Source organism: Anabrus simplex, chromosome 3, assembly GCF_040414725.1.
Source record: "Anabrus simplex isolate iqAnaSimp1 chromosome 3, ASM4041472v1, whole genome shotgun sequence".
Taxonomy (NCBI): Eukaryota; Metazoa; Arthropoda; class Insecta; order Orthoptera; family Tettigoniidae; genus Anabrus; species Anabrus simplex.
The window spans coordinates 336,837,621-336,855,424 of NC_090267.1; the positions used below are offsets into that span (position 1 = coordinate 336,837,621).

The window sequence follows — 17,804 nt, forward strand, 5'->3', positions numbered from 1 at the left end:
CTCACATCTACCAATCCAATGGTCTGTTTCATAAATATCTCTGTTGAAATGAAGAACACACGACTTAATTTGTGTAGTTACATTCAGAGTTGGGCGCGGTTGTCTTTCATTTATAATTCTGCTTTTCTCATTAAAAGGAAGCATATTACATGTTTCTCTTAATAATCGTTCGATTTCACAATGGTTAGAATAATTCAATTCGGACTGCACGGTAGAAACGCATGACCATGGTGCTCCTACACCCATACCTGATGAACTACTCTCTGATCGGTGCGATGTCATTTCAAAATCGCATCATTCCCGCTTTTTCTTTGTTTGATATGTACACTACAAGCGCACGAAACTAAATTATTTATAATATACTACAGCACACATTTGCCATATATCATCATTTATAGCACAAGAAAAGAACCGCTCAGAAGCAAGAGCTCCAGTATTTCACGAAATAACAAATCCAGGCCACGCGCGATAACTTACAGAATTCCAGCTTGCACCGCCGTCTTGACGGATGTGGCTGTTCGTTCCGCATTCCAACCCCACGGAAAAGATCGTCAACCAACAACGGTTTAGTTCTCGTGCTGCCATTTCTGGAGTAGTTTGGCGATAAGCAGTAACAGTCACTAACCAGCCACGCTCGTCACTACCATCTGAGTATCGATAACTGTGCGTTTGAATTTTATATAAATAACTTCCATGAACATTTGAGCAATGAATATTTATTTTTCGTTGAAAATACAAGGGATGTAACACATAAATCGTATGTATGGGGAATTTGCTACTGGGCCATTTCCAGAATCTTCTGTGATGAACTAGGGCCAAACCCGCGTCAGTCCTACTGTAAATATTTTCCGGATCGTTTTTATTTTGCCCACGTGGTATTTAGTTGTGCTACCGTGTGAACCCGCCGTTTAATCACTGTATTGAGGAAGCCTGGAGTGCCGTTATTATCTATGATGTATCGTTGTGTTTGTTAGAGCGGTATCAGTGATAAGATTGGTTACCACGAACTGGGGGGTTTACACAGCTCATCTGGTCTGAAAGAAAGCAGGCTCTGGTTAGCGTTTAGCTGAAGAGAAGGAGGGATGAAATCTTCCAGATGTGAAGCAACACTGGTCAGTGTTCACAGAGCCTTCAGGAAGTTGTGGATGTTGGGAACTTGACGGAAATGAATCTGTATAAGGATTAGACTCTTGAAGGCTGAAGAAGGGGCTGGGCGAGCGGCAGGCTTTGTTTTATGTTTATACTGTTGAAGAAGTTGTACATTACGTTTTGAGAGCTGCCCTTAATCTGGTCTTGAAATTGAAAAATGAAAGAGAGACTTGTATACCATGAGTGGTAATCGTGGGAAGTGTTCGAATTAAAGTTTGGAAAAGCCTCGTGGTGTAGGTCCTGCCTCTTACCCGGGGACTCCACATTCGATTTCCGACTAAACCTGCGGCCACTGAATTAGGCGGATGAGGAAAATGCGCTGTTGTCAGATATGGGAACGGCGAAGCGACAGATGGTCGAGAGTTCCATACCTCGGAGCACGGATTGGCAACGCTGATCGTGCTGTGCTGTTTAGTCGAAGTCGGTCCGCTACAGGTCACGTATTCTTTAAAATAGTTCTTTTTTATATTACGCAGTCCAGTATACAGAATTCAAGTACAGTATTTAAAGTTATGTTGTAAAACAGTTGGAGAGTAATGCGCAATCCGAAAGTACTTACCGTCAGTAGCGGCGGTAGTCCCCCCCCCTCCCCCAATCTGTGGAGACAACATTACATTTTTATTCCATTTTAGCCGGCAAAAAGTAGGAATAGCGGCGATTATTAAAAAGAAGCCATTTGTACAGGGTCTTTCACTCAAAGTGGGGCCGGCGCAGCGCAGCGGGTAGATGGGCGAGCTGAAGGTCAGACGAGCACATGGCAACTCGCTGAGCTAGGGGCCGGGAGAGCGCCAGTATGAATCGCATGTAAACAATAAGCACACGCATAATCAAAGTAAAATAATTTCTCACCTTGTCATAGAAGATGTTGGAAATGTCCTCCACCTGCATATACACATTTCCGGCTTAAATTTTCATTCATACGCATTAATTCATCTACCGAGATAGTCTCAATTTCTCTCGTGATATTTTGAGTTCATCTAGAATGTCAAAATGGGAGTGTTTGTGGCAGTAACTGCAGACAGGATAATAGGGCCTATAGTTTTTGAAACCACAATCACTGGGCACAGATATATAGGAATGACATTTTCGTACATTTTTTAACAATTCACGGACAATGAATGCCAATCTGGATATTTCTAGAAAAACTCGGCAATCGCGCATACGGCTAACGAGTCATTAAGTTTAATTGAGGAAAATTTTGACAACAGGGTAATAAGTAAACCATTGTGGAGGATCTTGCGGTTTTGCGATTTTTATTTATAGGGAAAATTAAAAAATAAAGTTTATGTAATAAACCCTCACACTCTAGATGAACTCAAACAAAATACCACGAGAGAAATTGAGGCTATCTCGGTAGATAACTAATGCGTATGAATGAAAATTTCCTTAGATGAAGCCAGAAATGTGTAGATCCAGGCGGAGGACATCTTTTGTGACAAGGTGAGAAATTATTTTACTTTGATCATGCGTTATTATGTGTGCCTGTTATTTACATGCGATTCATACGGGCGCTCTCCCGGCCCCAAGCTCAGCGAGTTGCCATATGCTCGTCTGATCTTCAGCTCGCGCAACTTTGAGTGAAAGAACCTTGTACAAGCCCTGTTGTCTTATCAACTAATTCTTTCTTTTATTTTTATTTATCAACAAAATTATTAGCGGAAATACGCACAAAATGTCGTTCGTCGCGGCTAACCGATTTGTATAGCGCCACAGCAAGTAGTGGAGAGACTGCATGTGCTATGAGGAAGGGTGGCTGGAGTGTATATATGTATGTATATTTTTTTTCCAAGATCATGAACACAGATATGAATGATTCACCCGCTTGCCGCGCGCATTCGTCAGTCTGGCAGTCTCTTTAATATTGTCTATTAGTTTCTTAGTGTGTAGTCAAATACTAAATTATTTTTAATTATATAATCACGCCGTGCTTCTATTTAATTGTAATTCATGTGTAATTATTGTTCCTTTGGTGAAAGTTTTATTGTATTTTATCAAAAAAGCTTGGCTCAGACGGTTGAGGCGCTGGCCTTCTGAACCCAACTTGGCAGGTTCGATCCTGGCTAAGTCCGCTGGTAGTTAAAGGTGCTTAAATACGTTAGCCTCGTGTCGGTATTTCAAATTTCAATCAATCACTACTGGTCTACATTTAGGGCGACGCCCAGGTGCCAGATTCCCTAGCTATTGTTTTCCTAGCCTTTTCTTAAATGATTGCAAAGAAATTGGAAATCTATTGAACATCTCTCTTGGTAAGTTATTCCAATCCCTAACTCCCCTTCCTATAAATGAATATTTGCCCCAATTTGTCCTCTTAAATTCCAACCGTATCTTCATATTGTGATCTTTCCTACTTTTATAAACGCCACTCAAACTTATTCGTCTACTAATGACATTCCACGCCATCTCTCCGCTGACAGCTCGGAACATACCACTTAGTCAAGCAGCTCGTCTTCTTTCTCCAAATTTTTCCTAGCCCAAACTTTGCAACATTTTTGTAACGCTACTCTTTTGTCGGAAATCACCCAGAACAAATCGAGCTGCTTTTCTTTGGATTTTTTTCCAGTTCTTGAATCAGGTAATTCTGGTGAGGGTCCCATACACTAGAACCATACTCTAGTTGGGGTCTTACCAGAGATTTATATGCCTTTTCCTTTACATCCTTACTACAACCCTTAAACACCCTCATAACCATGTGCAGAGATCTGTACCCTTTATTTACAATCCCATTTATGTGATTACCCCAATGAAGATCTTTCCTTATATTAAAACCTAGATACTTACAATCATCCCCAAAAGGAACTTTCACCCCATCAACGCAGTAATTAAAACTGAGAGGACTTTTCCTATTTTTGAAACTCACAACCTGACTTTTAACCCGTTTATCAACATACCATTGCCTGCTGTCCATCTCACAACATTATCGAGGTCACGTTGCAGTTGCTCACAATCTTGTAACTTATTTATTACTCTATACAGAATAACATCCTCCGCAAAAAAGCCTTACGTCTGATTCCACTCCTTTACTCATATCATTAATATATATAAGAAAACAAAGGTCCAGTAATACTGCCTTAAGGAATTCTCCCCTTAATTATTAAAGGGTCTGATAAAGCTTCGCCTACTCTAATTCTCAGAGATCTATTTTTTAGAAATATAGCAACCCATTCAGTCACTCTTTTGTCTAGTCCAATTGCACTCATTTTTGCAGTAGTCTCCCATGATTCACCCTTTCAAATGCTTTAGACAGGTCAATCGCGATACAGTCCATTTGACCTCCTGAATCCAAGATATCTGCTATATCTTGCTGGAATCCTCAAAGTTGAGCTTCAGTGGAATAACCTTTCCTAAAACAGAACTGCCTTCTATGGAACCAGTTATTAATTTCGCAAACATGTCTAATATAATAACAAAGAATGCCTTCCCAAAGCTTGTTTACCACCACCTCTCCTACCCCGCTGACCAACATTCTGATGGTGAAATATTTGTCCACCAACGGGACTCGAGCCAGGCAACTACAGTTTCAAACAACCGCGGCAACCAGTGAGGCTACTAATGGTTAAAAAATGAATATTATACACGTTTAAGAGGTTAAATATATTTCAGGTGCGTAATAACCAAACGGCATAGTTATGGTTCCAATGCCGGCAAATGCAAGTGACACTGTTGTGGTTCGAATGTCGGCCAATGCACAGAGAATTTTTGAAATAAACTGTCACATCCATATGTCTCAGATTCCACTTCCAACTAGACGTCCTGTAGGTATGGTTACGATATCAACAGTCACGTAAACCTGCTAACTTGATAAATAAGAAAATACCTTATGATAATCTAAATACTGTTGTATGTAATCACAGTTATTGACATCCTCAGTTCAACATACAAAACAAAACAAAACAAAAACAAAAACAAAAACAAAAACAAAAACAAAACAAAACAAAACAAAACAAAACAAAACAAAACAAAACAAAACAAAACAAAACAAAAACAATCTGAATTCCTGAATACCTTAGTCTTTGACACATTAATTCTTTTAAAAATCAGAAAACGGATGGACAACACTAGCTGCTACGGTACTGCTTGTTCAGCTTAAATAAATGTGTCCACACGGTGACTTACCGTCATCTTCAATATCGAATGAGTACGCTCTCTGGAACAAATTCCTTTTACTGTACGCCATGGCTCGGAAGCCTTCATCACTCGCCACACTTAAACACGTATGTTTCTTGATGAGTAGTGTCCCACACTGATCTCTGATAGCAGTATCTGCTGATAACCATATATTGTCATGATAAATAAACTGAACATTTCCATATTGAGTATGCGGTTATGCATCTCCGACTCTCAAGACAGAGTCGGCTGGTTTATTATTTCCAGCTCCTCTTTCTACCGCATTGCTATGTCTCTATTAACTCTATCTTTTACACCCCCTTATGTTGTACAACGAGAACTAGAAGTTCGGTGACCAATACGGAAAAATATGTTTTTTGTCTACTGTTTGGAATTTAATGTGTGTTTTGCTGGCATAATTGAAAATTAAAAGCACGTCTTATTTAAGTTTAGGACAATATTTATTGTTCGACTTCTCGTTAGTTGATGCAAAAATGTAATAAAAAAATCAAGATTTTTTATTTTAACGCATTAAAAGAATTTGTGGTTTATTTCTCTGGTTTAGAAATATTTGAGACTACCAATCGCAATGCGATTTTAAATTGCATACGTCATAATTGTTATTTGTTTTGGGAAAAATCTTTTTCCTGTATTCCGATATAATCCTATAAACTTTATGGGTCACGGATGACCCAAATGTCGGTAAAGGTAAAAATATAAAGAAAAATGAAACTCGAGATGTCTTAAGTTTCCAGTAGGGAAACAAAATAAAATCAATATTATGCAACAATTGTGGTCTAGACGTTACACGTGAAACAACGAACTCACTTTTTTTTTTTTTACAATTTGCTTTACGTCGCACCGACACAGATAGGTCTTATGGCGACGATGGGATAGGAAAGGTCATCTGGATATTACAGTATGCTAGTCTGAACTTAACAATTCATTACATGTCATTGTCACAGTTTGAAATATATATATATGTTGCACATCACGCTAAGTACTATCTCTTCGCTGATTCAAGTGGCGATGAAGATGATCAGCCCCTGGATGCTGAAGACCTGGTTTTGCTGAAAGAGGACGCGGATGTTTTTGTAGAAGAAGTGAAAACTGAACCTACCGTCAAGAGGTCGCCCGAGCAGTGATTAGCAGTTACACAAAAGGTTGCACTAAACTCCACAAACACGAACATGAAATTAAAAAATAAAAAGGCCAAACCACACATCTAATGGTCACGTCAGACGTCCGAAGAAGTTGTGCACCGTGCTACCAACAGCAGAAAAATGATGTGAAAACTAACTCCAGATGTAGCACTTGTGAAGTTTCCTTGTGCTTCACGAAAACCGGCAACTGTTTCGGTATTTTCCACTAAATGTAGAGAAAGTGCCAAAGAAAATAATGTCAGAATAAATTAAATTTCAAGCTGAAGTTTCAGAATCTACTCTTTATGAGTACGTGCTTATTAATAGCTCAAGACTGCACTGAAAAGTAACTAAGCGTATAGACATTGTTCATTTTTTGCTCCAAAACTGTTTCTGCATACTCTGCAGAATGTACTAGAAGTGTTGAACAAATAATTAAGTGCAGAAAAGTGTACAACGTACTACAACATACACTGCATTGTGAAAAATGAAAATCCACAGCCTGTTTCCAGTCATTTGACCGGGTCAGGAATGGAATGAATGAAGCCCAATCTATCGGCGAAGATAGGAATTGTACATTGCATTGTAATAATATTTAAAAATCTTGTACTTTCTTTTATCCTTACCGACATTTTGGTCACATATGACCAAAGCTTTTTTTTTCTTTCGGGAAAGTGAAAATTACTAAAATTGTTTTATAAGCAAACATTTCTTTTGCATACTCTATAAATTATTCGGAAAACGTAGTTTTATCACGTTTCATTCCCTAGAAAGCTCATAGTCCTGAAAAGATTAAGGAAAGCAAAAAATAAATCATTATTAACTCTAAAATCCAGATCAATCTCTAGTGAAATACAGTGTTTACAATGCTTTATATATTTTGTGGTCTGGGCTAGAACAATCAGTATGTCTCTCCATCTAAGTTTTGTCTTTGAAGATAGTAACGCAATGCCTGTTGACGGAGGCTGCATTGTTTAAGTTTGTTTCTTGATACAGACCAGAAAAAAAAAAAAAAACGAGCGAGAGTCCACGAAAGAAGCTACAGCAGCTCCCTTTTAGACCTCAAGTTCACAAGACAACCAGTTCATTCATAAAGTAATGACTCGTACTGGAATGAGCGGCTCCCAAGGAGCGAGCCTGCTCGTAACTAGCTCGTCTGAACCGTTCAAAAGAACGACTCATCACTTGCATGTCATCCAATGCGTACGACAAGTTCGGAAGAGAGGGAAATGGAGAGTGTTCTCCCTGCGGTTGTTAGAAGCCATAAATAAAGATGATCGTCGACAAATGCGGTACTATGAGTGGTTTCGAGACTATGTTACATGAGAATGCGGAGTCAGTGGGAACAATTGTGCGGTCTGGTGAAGCTCAATTTAAATTAAACGGTACAGTAAACCGTCATAATTGCGTTTATTGGACTCTAGACAATGCACACATTCAGGGTAAAAGTACCAATAGATGACATCCTTGCCCGGCAATACCAATAGGTGACACTCAGTCTAAATGTCTTAACACTGAATGAAATGGCGTATGGCTTTTAGTGCCAGGAGTGTCCGAGGACATGTTCGGGTCGCCAGGTGCAGGTCTTTTCATTTGACTCCCGTAGGCGACCTGCGCATCGTGTTGAGAATGAAATGATGATGAAGAGGACAGATACACCCAGCTGCCGTGCCAGAGAAATTAACCAATGGTGGTTAAAGTCCCGACCCTGTTGGTAATCGAATCAGAGACCCCTGTGACCAAAGGCAAGCAAGCTAATCATTTAGCCATGGAGCCGGACGTCGTAACACTAAGGAATGTCTACATTTCCACGGGATAGTGCAAGTACTGGCAACATTGGTGACCCTTACTTGCCTGCATGAACTGATCCTTGGGAACAGTGGTGTGTTTGTTTTCATGTGAAGCAGATTTTTGAAAGACTTGTGAATGTATGATTCAACATTTCTCTTCTTCTAGACAATTGGAAGTTGTATAAGACAATAAACTTGTTTTATGTAGGAAGGTGATGTTTCTTACTGTATAATAGGTTGCAGGGTTTTAAGCTCTATTTACTTGCTTTAGTTGAAAAGATTAATCTTAAACTGCATATGTTATCATGGGTGTCATCTATTGATCTTAATGAACCTCACTGGCCCAATGGTTGAAAGGGGTGTCAGACATTGGGATTTTGTTCTACAAGGGAGTTAGCTATGTTAAAAGAGTTATTTTTAATATACATGATTAACCATGTTAATAATTAATAATTTCGTGTGGCTATTTCTAGCCGAGTGCAGCCCTTGTAAGGCAGACCCTCCGATGAGGGTGGGCGGCACCTGCCGTGTGTAGGTAACTGCGTGTTATTGTGGTGGAGGATAGTGTTGTGTGTGGCGTGTGAGTTGCAGGGATGTTGGGTACAGCACAAACACCCAGCCCCCGGGCCACTGGAATTAACCAATGAAGGTTAAAATCCCCGACCCGGCCGGGAATCGAACCCGGGACCCTCTGAACCGAAGGCCAGTACGCTGACCATTCAGTCAACGAGTCGGACATTAACCATATTAATTTCATTATTATTTGACTTCCAGAACCAGTAGTTAACAGGGGGTGTCAGCCATTGGTGCCCAAGGTATCAGGCATGGGCTCGTTGATTTGTTTTACAATTTCTTTTCTCTTGTTTTTAATCCCTAGATTCAACATGAAAAAAAAAAAAGTACTCACAAGAGATCACGGCTGATGCCACAGAAGTGAGAAGTGAGAGTTCTATGATGGCAGCGGTCAAGGGAGTTCCTACGCTGACACTAATGTATAAAGTTATTTGATTTCATTGTTTTGTGTGGCTTGAATTTTTAAAACTTTGAAGACTGACCTGATTGCATTTTTACTCTAAAGACTGATCCCATTACTTTTTTTCATTCGAAGACTGATTCCATCACCTTTTTAACTTTAAAGTCTGATTTCATTCATTTATTTTTACTTTTGAGACTGCCTTTTCATATTTTTAAAGTGCTAGCAAATGTTTTCCTTGACTAGCATTGTTAGAAATGTTCTTCCTTGTAAAATTGATCTAGATTAAATGTTTTTGTGTGTTTTAAAATATGTCATATATTGGGCCAAGATGTATGTCATCTATTGCGAATATTTACTTCAGGGGTGTCACCTATAGGGACTAATGTTCAACGTGAGGACGAATTTAATTGTCAATACTCGAATGAAGAAAATGGAAAACGAAACCCATATTCCAGCATGGGATAGCCCAGGACACTTAAACTAGTTTCTTGTTCAATAAAATAGCATTATGTGTACGAAAAGTTCTCATTTTGCCATTTTCTTCTCTTGACGGTGTCATCTATAGGTACCTTACCAACGAAGCAGTCAATTTTTCGGGGTTTTATGTCTGGTGTGAACTGACATCCACGGGATTATTTCGACCATTCTTTTTGAGAGTACGATTACTAGCTTCGCGTACCCAGACATGCGGTGCGTATTCATTTTACCGGTCATCCGTGCGCTTTATGCGGATGAGCAATTATTTCCAGCACGTTGGCCGACCACCATATAACCACCGCGACGTGACTGTCTCTGTTGATGAGAAACAACCAGGACATTGCATAGGATAAAGAGGTTCTGTTGACTTCCCGCCATTTTTCCCTGACCCCTCGTACCTTTTTGCAGACGAGACCTAGTGTTTACAGTGCGCTATGTCTTCTGGTATCAGCTAGATCAAATTTGTTACTTTTATAATAATAATGTTATTTGCTTTACGTCCTACTAACTACTCTTACGGTTTTCGGAGACGCCAAGGTGCCGGAATTTGGTCCCACAGGAGTTCTTTTACGTGCCTGTAAATCTACCGACACGAGGCTGACGTATTTGAGCACCTTCAAATACCACCGGACTGAGCCAGGATCTAACCTGCCATGTTGGGGTCAGAAGGCCAGCGCCTGAACCGTCTGAGCTATTCAGACCGGCGGTTGCTTTCATTGATCCGTCTCAGTTTCATCCTTTACTTTGCCATTGTGAAAGTGGCTGAGGAATGAGCGATGCTAGTAATGACATTCCCCGTTATGAATGGTGTGAAAATGTCACTCATAGGGTCGATTGGCAGACTGATACGTAATAGCAACCACTCGCTCGCTGAGGAAAGCAACGGGGCACTACCTAACTTATAATTTCCGTAGATTCCCCGTTCAATGATACCTAGGCAATCTATGACTGTTGAGGATCAAACCAGCCTTCGGGCAGAATACCCAACATAACACCCCTCGACTTCTACTTGAGGGGAACCTTCAAGAATATAGTGATTCGTCTACAACCAGCTATACTGCCTACACCACGCGAAGAAACTGAAACGGCTTTTAAAAAATAACCCGTGTAAATAATTCAACTGCCGTCGTTCGTGCAGCAGTTCGCCGAAATCAGGAGTGTGTGGATGCTAAGGTGGCCATTTGGAGAATCTCAAGTGACTGCAGTGGGCCAACGTCTCTTGAATATCGATAGTAGAAAAAATTTCATCGATATTGAGGTAGTAGTGATGGTGGTGGTGGTGATCGCGACTGTTGCTTAGGAAGTACAACCACCCTCTTTCAACAAACTTAACGTAAACAAAAATGAAAATAAACATAACATATGTGCTCAACGAATGAGCTTTGAAAACGAAGGAAAAACACAAAAGTTTTAAAAGCCGAAATGGGTACTAACACAGCAAAAGGAAATTTGAACTTTGAAAGCTGAACTCATTTGATATTTATATGTGCTTTATGAGTCCATTCTAATACATAACGCAAATGACTGTCATCGGCTAGTATGAGCTGGATGTTTTCGGCAGGCCGAGGTTCCGTCTTAGGTCAGAGAGAGCGACGTACTCTGTGAAATATGAAACGCCGTGTGACCTCCGGAGAGGCCTGGTGCAGATATTTTGATTTGACTCCCGTAGGCGACCTGCGCGTTGTGATGAGGATGAAATGATGATGAAAACGGCACATACACCCAGTCTCCGTGCCAGGGGAATTAACCAATTATGGTTAAAATTCCCGACCCCGCCGGGAATCGAGCCCGGGGCGCCTGTGACCAAAGGCCAGCACGCTAACCATTTAGCCAGGGAGCCGGAAGACGTACTCGGTGAGGAAGTGGGCCACGATGTATACATTTTTGGATCCATTAAACATAAGTCACAGTATAGAGGATAGTCGGAAACAACGTGAATCGGGAATATGAGCTTTAGAGTGTTGGTCGTACTGATAAACCATTTGAAAGAAATAATTGGATGTCTTGCACCGCTGTCAGTTTATCAGCTGCTCAAGTTAGCCAATCAGAGCACTTCGCGGGCGAATTCAAATGGATTTTACGAGGCGGTGTTGCTAAATATGTACGTGGCATGAGAGCACCAGTCAAAGAATAGAACTTCGCCAGGGGAGGAGTTTGAACACAGACTTCCTAGCTGACAGGTGGCGCCATAGGAAGTACGGCTATGGTGACACTTGTGAAACCAACGGTGTGTGTGTTTCTCAGCATACAGTAGCTCTCGAGCCGTTCTTAACTCTCGTGCAGATTTAGCAAAGCCCCTTTGAAGTCTTCCGCGAAACGACCTGATTGGCTAACTTCAGCAGCTGATAAAATTACAACTGTGTCAGGTATCGATTTTTTTTTTTTTTTGATAGCTCGTAGGTGGGAGTCCCGTGGCGAACACTAGGCCACTCTACTCATCTGTTTCAGCGACATGTGAAAAGTCACATCAGCACCAGCACGATACACTAGCGGGGAAAAATCGGCTCTGTCGAGGCGAAACAAGTTCACCTGTCAGAAAAAGAAAACCCCTCATCGCTGCACTGTTAGTAATCAAATTTAACTAGTGCTAGTTGGCAAGGTGGGAGATGGTAGATGTTAATGAATTTCAAATTGCAAGAAGAAGAAGGCAAGTAGTGAAGGCAAGGCGATTTTTCTTGGTGGGGGGGTGACTAGGGGACGATGAGTTGTCGGGGAGGCATGGCTGGGAGATGAGTAAGGTGAGAAGAAAGAAGGTTGAGAAGAAGATAGAGTAGTGCAGGGTTGTTATTACTGGGTTGAGAAAGATGAGGAGTGAAGCTGTTGAAATATGGTGGTGGAGAGTTTGGTTTGCGGAGGTGCCTGGCGTTCTTGTAATGAGACCGTATGGCCTTCTTGATGAAAGGGCACCCTGGGATTTATTTCATATTATTTATCAGAATAACCAACCCTCTAATGTTCATATGCTCGGTTCACCTTGTTTCCGACCACCCTGTACACCTTCAGTTTATTTACGTATCCATCCATTTTGATTATGTCACGTGCTCTGGCCAAAATTGGAACCATGGCCACCTTACAGAAGCTAGCAATCTCAACCTCAACCTCAATCTCAAAGAGAACTATTGTAAAAAGGGTTTGTTTTAATGTATTTTGGAATTTCACAAACACACTGCCTCAGCCGGTCTGGTCCGCGCTGTGTATCCCTCAGTTCCACATGGACCTCTCAGAGTTATATTCATTGGCGAAAGAGGAGGAGGTGATCTTAAGCATCCATCAACGTCAAGATGAAGAAGCGAATATTTTATACTTGTAACACCGATCTCAATTACTTGACAGTGATGAAGTGACCTTCATCCACGGGTAATTAAGTGGCGGGTCTCAATTAAGGAAGACGGATAGGCTATAAATATTAACACGACAAGGTCCAGCTCGCCGGAGCGGAACCTTTTACACCTTCTGTCTGACTTGGCTTGATACTTCCTTCTGAGGATAAAGGCGTATATACGCCACACATCACGGTTAAAAATTGGTTAACCCTCAGGAATGAAATACGTTTTGTTGGTTACATAATTCTTCTCCTATTCATTTACCTAGAAAAGTATAGGTGTACTCCTACCAATGTCTAGTTTTTACACAAATCTCAAGCTGAAATAAAATACTGTACATAATTATGTAAATGCTGGAAATGGATTTTTTTTTAACAAAGTCTCTCTTATTTGCCGGCCCCAAAAATTAAGAATGGTTGCGTATGAGTGCAATGGTTGCGGCGGGCGAATGTTCTCTCCCCCGGTTGGTGGTTATCCGTGACTGGGTGAGGGCGGGGGGTGGGCGTGGAGGGTGTTGGCGGTTTTTCGTTTGCTCATATGTAGTAGGAATATATTTGATATGTTCGAAAAATAACAATACTGTTGCATGTAATTGCAATGATGGCGATGGACGGATGTTCTCTCCCTGGTTAGTGGTCATCCGTGACTGGGGGGAGGGGGTAGAGGGTGTGTGTGTGTGTGTGTGTGTGTGTGTGTGTGTCCTGTTCGTTGTCTTCGTTCATTCATATGCAGTATAAATAAGGTTTTATAATATGTATTGGGGATGCAATATATACTTCGAACATTATTGTAACATTTCAGTCCGACTCCTTGGCTAAATGGTCAGCGTTGAGGCCTTCGGTTCGGAGGGCCCCAGGTCGGGGATTTTAATCTCGTGTGATTCATTCTTCTGGCTCGGGGACTGGGAATTTGTGTTTGTCCCAACACTTTCCTCTTCACATTCAGACAATACACTACACTACCAACCACAGAAACACGCAATAGTGATTACTGATTACATCCCTCCATATAGGGTTGGCGTCAGGAAGGGAATCCGGCCGTTAAATAGGCCAAATCTACATGTGCGACACAGTTCGCACCCGTGACCCGACAGGTGTGTGGAAAAGGGGTGGAAGAAAAAGATTAATTAATTAATTAATTCATTCATTCATTCATTCATTCATTCATTCATCATTTGCCAGCCCCACTGTCAAGGGATAGCGAGCCTGACTCTTACCCACAAGCATCGAATTCGATACCTAGCTAGGTCAGGGAATTTTACGTGGATTTTGCGTGCTAGTTCGGAGTCTACTCCGCCTGCGAGAAAACAATAAAATTGAGGATGGTGAGAAAACCAAGATAATTCGTCGTGCTGACCACGCGCTACCTCGTAATCTGCACGCCTTCAGGCTGAACAGCGGTCACTTGGTAGGCCAAGACCGATCACTGTTGCAGGGTTGTAGCGCCATGACATTTTCTCTCTCTCCGCATAGCACGTGTCAAAGCGACATCTCGAAGAAAGCAGGAGGGTTTCATTTATTAAAATGATTTTCCAGAGTGTGATGATGATGATGGTGGTGGTGGTGGTGATTACTGTTTTAAGGGGAAGTACAACTGGGTAACTATGCTTTCTTAACACTATTCAGAGAGAAACATAGAAGAGTGCCAACTCTTAGAAGATTGAAAGTATCGGCAAAAGAGAAAGACTCCCTAGGACTCGCAAACAAAATACTGTACCGTCGGGGTCTGAAGCGACCTAGAGTTGATCAAGGGAGATCGGACAGGGAAGATCAAAATGAGACAAGTGGAAGCAATATCAAAGTCAGCTAGGATTTTTCAGAAATGAATTTCTCTTCGTCAACTTATTTACTATTCTATACAGGATAACATTATCCGCAAAAAGCCTTGTCTGTGATTCTATTTCTTTATTTTTTGGATTTTCTACAATTTGGTTTACACCGCACCGACACAGGTATTAAGGCGACGATGGGATACGAATGGGCTAGGAGTGGGAAGGAAGCGGACGTGGTCTTTTAGCCCCAGCATTTTCGTGGAGTGAAAATAGGAAACCACGGAAAACCATCTTCAGGGCTGTCGACTGTGGGGTTAGAACATACTATCTCCCGAATTCAAGCTCAATGCTCGATTTCTAATACAATATTTAACTTAGTAAGGACTGCAGATCTCTCACAGAGGATGTTCCACGTGCCATGGAACTCCACCCACTTCTGAATAATCTCTGTCATAAATTGACGAGAGAGTCCAAAAGTCTGGGCTCAACACGTTATTTTTGTTTGTAAACGAAGAGCCAGTCACAAACATGAAGTGTGGACCATCTGGTGAGCATCATGTTCTAGGAAGCTGCCGTGACGACGAGACTTGGCACAGAGTCCAGGTCTTCCTGCCAAGATGAGCAACAGGATACGGGAAGAATGTCTCCTCCAAGTTCAAGAGCTTCGTAAAGCGCAACTGTTTCAGACCATCACTTTCTCACCACACGACGTTCTGACGGGATACAGGTCAAAATACTAAACACATGTTTCTTTTTTTTTTCTTTTTTTTTTTTTTTTTTTTTTTTGCTATTTGCTTCACGTCGCACCGACACAGATATGTCTCGTGGCGACGACGACGGGATAGGAAAGGCCCAGGAATGGGAAGGAAGCGGCCGTGGCCTTAATTAAGATACAGCCCCGGCATTTGCCTGGTGTGAAAATGGGAAACCACGGAAAACCATCTTCAGGGCTGCCGACAGTGGGGCTCGAACCCACTATCTCCCGATTACTGGATATTAAACACATGTCACACTGATGTAGACTCAATAAAAATACTTTATCTACTACCACAGCAAAACTAGGCCTTTTTTTAAACAGTTTGAAAAGTAAGCCTTTGCTGGCAATAAAGTTATTTTACTGCACATGCGCAGTGTATTTTATTTATCGTATGGCTTTTAGTGCCGGGAGTGTCCGGTGCTCAAGGCTTAACGTCACCAACCGACGGACGTCAACAGCGTCACTTGTCCTCACTCAATATGAACACTGCTGAGAGATTTAGAACTAAATCCAAGCTTTCGGAACGCAATCTAGTGATTAGAAATTGTACACGAGCACATCTCCTACCCTGCCAGCCAACATTCTGATGGTGCCTTTTTTTAAGCACCAACGGGATTCGAACCGGCTAACCACGGTGTCAGATCGTATAGACGATTATCACCACCAGGCAGGCTTGCAATAAAGTAACTTTACCATACACAGCACTGCCTTCACAATGTACTACATCATGAAGTTAGAGATTATTTCTGTTCAGACACAAAGAGAAGGTAACACATAATAATGCGACTTTTCTTTCATTGCGACAATATAAAGGAAGCTGTTTCAACCACAGGGCTGGGATTTGAAAATTGACAGCCTAGCCTTAATTAAGGCGCAGCCCCAAAATTTGCCTGGTATGAAAATGGTAAACCACTGAAAAACCGTCCTCAGGGCCGCCAACAGGGCGATTCGAACCCAAATCTCCCGAATGCAAGCTCACAGTTATGGACCCTAGCCGCGCGGCCAACTCGCTCGGTAATATTGTACATCATACGAGTAATATTTTTGTTCCCCTAGACAATTCCTGGCCTACTAGTCATCATAACATTTTCGTCAAAGTGCATACGGTGGACTATCAGCGCTGAGTTTCCTCGTGGTTTCCTCCATAGTAAGTAATCTTTGATTACGAAGAACAGCTGATCGCATTCGCAAGAACTGCCTGTGATAATAATCCTTTCCTAGTTGGAAGCAGTTGAGATGTGGTGCTGGAGGAGGATGGAAAAGATCTCATGGACAGAAAAACTCACCAATGAAGAAGTTCTTCGACGAATAAGTGAAAAAATATCCTTTTTAGCAACAATAAGAAAAAGAAGAGACCAGTTAATTGGCCATCTCTATAGGCACAACGGATTCATAGTTAATGTCATAGAAGGAAAGATTCAAGGTAAAAGAGGAAGAGAAGACCTAGACTGCAATATTCAAGACAGATCAGAGATGACGTAGGAACAGGCTCATATGTGGAAATGAAGAGATTAGCGGATTGCAGAGAAGAGTGGAGAAGACGAATTGCTGCCAAACCAATCTTAGGATTGAGAATTAAGAAGAAGAAGAAGAAGAAGTTATTAGTTGTTAAGTCATTGTAAGCTCTGGAAGGAATAAAGTGCGATTTATCTTTCATGTTATTTGATAATCTTCCGGTATTTCTTTGAAATCTGTCGCGCTTCTGTCTTGATGTCAATGACCTCTTCCTTTTGATCACTTCTTTGGTGAGACGAGTGTTTTAAGTTCTTCAGTCTGAGAGAGAATCTCGTCTTTATTATTGTTTCAATCACCTCAAGTGGGATATTGTAAATATTTGATAACACAAGGCTTATTGTTCTCTTTGAGACACCCTTCCGACAGGTTTTAGCCACTCTCTTCATGAATCGACAGGAAATATGACAATATCTTCTTGAAATCACACAGCCAGGTTGGAGAGTAGTGTCTGTCCTCAGTAAGATAACTGATGACCCCACGAAGGTATTGATTGGTCATGAGGCATTAAGATGTTATGAGCGTAGTCTCCTTAGGTAAGGAGGGATATTTGTCCTTAAATTTCTGGGTAATATAACCTACTATGTTTTTCAACCTATCTTCTTCAATTTGATTCAAACTATCAGTGGAAATCTCCTATGCATTTGTGTTTCCTATGGAAAGGTCCAGTTAATTCGAATGGCAGTTAGTGCTTGAAACAGCTATTTGGGCTTTCTTCAGTGCTTTTCCACAATGTATTCATCAAGAACAGTATACTATACACGAACCTTTTCTTGAGCCCTGAGCTCCCTAGTGCTGAATCG

General features: G+C 41.3%; 1 protein-coding gene across 2 annotated transcripts in view; it reads right to left on the minus strand.

Annotated features, from left to right (window-relative positions):
* Positions 1–17,804, minus strand: part of LOC136866342 (platelet binding protein GspB) — a 549,318-nt gene that overhangs the window by 360,676 nt on the left and 170,838 nt on the right. Inside the window, exon 1 of one of the 2 annotated variants that reach the window (XM_067143206.2) lies at positions 5,263–5,312. The exons of the other annotated variant lie outside the window; for it this stretch is intronic. The gene's annotated coding sequence lies outside the window, so the exon portion shown is untranslated. Of the gene's footprint in view, positions 1–5,262; positions 5,313–17,804 lie in introns of those variants that run through there. 2 annotated transcript variants of the gene reach the window in all.